This window comes from Pararge aegeria, chromosome 22, assembly GCF_905163445.1.
Source record: "Pararge aegeria chromosome 22, ilParAegt1.1, whole genome shotgun sequence".
NCBI classification, from domain to species: domain Eukaryota; kingdom Metazoa; phylum Arthropoda; class Insecta; order Lepidoptera; family Nymphalidae; genus Pararge; species Pararge aegeria.
The window spans coordinates 12976669-12979783 of record NC_053201.1 but is presented as its reverse complement, the minus strand read 5'-3'; positions in this window follow the sequence as shown (position 1 = coordinate 12979783).

Sequence of the window (3115 nt, the reverse complement as noted above, 5' to 3'; positions counted from 1 at the left end):
TGGTTGCCTGGAAGAAATCGCTATGTAGCGATTTCAAATTGTACTCTCTTGATTTGTATTTATATCTTTGTAACTACTTTTTGTTTCTTTGGTGTACAATAAAAGTGTATTCATTCATTCATTCATTCATTCATTCATTCATATATCTTTATTTAATCAGAAAAACGTATATACATTTAATTAGTGTGAAGCCCTGTCTCCTGCGGTAGTTTAAACTGTTTTACAGGAGTCACTGTTTTCCATATATCTATGGTCTTAATAACAAATTTTGACAAATTAAAAGGCAAAATCATATAGGTAAAGTGAAAAAATAAATGAAAAAAAAAAGAATGATATAATTTTATGAGGCGGGAGCGTAGGTACATTTGATTTGTGTGTGGGTGTGCACGTGTTTGTAAGCGTGTGTGTGCGTGTGTGTTTGTGTGTAAATTTGTTATTATTATATAACTATTTTCTGATCTGCCGTCATCACATGGCACGTTTTACATGCGGATCTCTAAAATGGGTCGCTTTTCATAAATGCAGATGCCACCACAAGAACTGCTCTCATGCATATTAATATTTTACGAATTAAATATGCGTAGACGGCGGAAACCTATATAGATCTGTTTATACTTGCTAGACTACTTTGCGAGTACTCCACCCCACCCTCGCGACGCCACGCGTGTTGAGTAAATTAAAAACCAAATCACAACAAGAACCTCAGATCGCATGTAAATTGTTTACCAACTCATCAAATGCAAGTTATTCTTTTACCCGCTTGTATATTTTAGAAGGCGAGTAATCCATCCAGTCCAGTTATTGAAATATGTTAACAACTCGTTGGACATACTCCGCCAAGATCCAAGTGAGTTTAGCCGGCTGATATACAAAATGATTTAACATCATAAAACTCACTTGGATCTTGGCGGAGTATGTCCAACGAGTTGTTAACATATAAGACCAGACGAGAGAAAATTCAGAAATCCTCTGTTGCGGATCAAACCATGGACCTCCTACTGGAAACCACAATCATCATAAAGTCGGTAAAGTCGGTAGGAGGTCGTTTGGTCATCTGAGTTAGTATAAACTAGAATTATGACATTTTACGTAGTTATCATATTGAACTGTCCATATCGACACAAAACATCATATGGCTTATTTTGCATTTAAAAAAGTTATAAATTACTTAAATAAACATTTTACTACACAATTAACACACATCGCCATCTAGCCCCAAAGAAAGTTTAGCTTCTGTTATGGTTACTGAGATAAATGAGAAATATTTTTATGAACATGATACATAAATACTTAATATAATATACAAGCGTACCCAGCCCGCTTCGCCGGGCTAGATTTTGCTTTACTTTATTTAAACAATAAACTTACATCATTAAATTTTTAATGATGCAACTTGTGTTGATACCCTAGCTGCATCACACATCCAGGCCACCTCGTCAATGGTAGGTGCGGCTGCTGCCAGTGCCGAGCAGGCCAAGAGGCATAAATATGAAAACCTGGATAGCAGCTTCATTTTTGTGCCTTTTGGAGTAGAGACTTTGGGACCGTGGGGTCCGGAGGCAAAAGCCCTTTTCAAAGAATTATCGAAAAGGGTTATCGAGTCTACCGGTGATCCTAGAGCGGGCAGTTATTTTGGCCAACGAATTAGTTTGGCCATCCAAAGGGGCAATGCTGCCAGCATCTTAGGAACTGTGCCTCGCTGCGGTGGTTTCGAGGACGTTTTAGATTTTATTTAGTTTTAAATAGTTTATTTTAGGTTATATTTATAAAACAATTATTTTAAAGAATACATTAAACTAATTTTTAATTCAAGTCTCATAATATATTAAATGATTTATTTCTCTCCGTAGTCATTCTCTTCTATTCTCTTCTCGAGCGGGTGAAGATCATTATGTACACCCATGTACACCCAACAATAGAATATCATCATAGTAAATAAAAGCTTCCGATATACTTACACGTTTGGCGTCACGTTTACCGTTCACGCATCGCATGCATCAGAATCTCCCAAAAAGGATGATGATGTTTTGCCCGAGATTGCAATATAAATGAATCCTAGCTAGATCGATTTTTCGCCCCCGGAACCCCCTGTATACAAAATTTTATGAAAATTGCAGCCGATTCCGAGATTCTACTATTATATATATGTCATTTTATTCGTGTTTAAAATATATAATCGATAAAACACGGATAAAATGACATTTTCTAAAAAAGAAACCCCCTGCATACTTCATTTCATGAAAATCGTTGGAGCCGATTCCAAGATTCCTTTTATGTAATATATATATAAGAATTGCTCGTTTAAAGATATAAGATTACAAAACATGGCACATCATAAACTCAAACATCAATCTATCTGAACTTATAGCCTACTGTTAATGAACTACAAAGAGATAACTTGTTCAATCTTCCTTTGACACTTCTCTCTCTACCCTCGTACCCCTATTTTTCCCGCCATTTTATACGACCTTCCTTTTTGATCTGGGTGCCTGTCATTTTGAATTTCTACTCCAAATTATACCGACCACAGATTAAGCATAATGTTGACCAGTCTGAACGAAGATACCTTTTTATTTTTAACCAAATGTACATGCAAAGGCAGATTTGCTAACACTATAAAAACCTAGACAATTAACATACTATTCCGAATGAATCATAAAACTCCATTTTATTATTTGGTAGGCAGAACTATCTAATTAAAATGCGTAATTACACGTCATATTCCAAGATGTAAAACGGGGTGCTTTTGAAATAGGACAGGTGGCAGGTGATCTTCAATAATTGACCATCATTTTAATAACGACACTGTTAACTCAAAATAGATATATCTTTCTATAACATATACATATGACGGTATGTATTATACATTAGAAGTTACTAATTTTACTAATTGGGCCAACGCGAAGCGGTTATAGCCCAGTGGGTAAGACTTCGACTTTACTTTCGGGGGCCAAGTTCGAATCCCACCTCATCCTACCTGTAACATTTTTAAGTTATGTGCGTTTAAAGCCATTATAAATGACTTGTTTTAATAGTGAAGTAGGAAACCTGAGAGTTCTCCATAATGTTCTCAAAGGCGTTAAGAAGCCCATCAATCCGCACTTAGCCAGCGTGG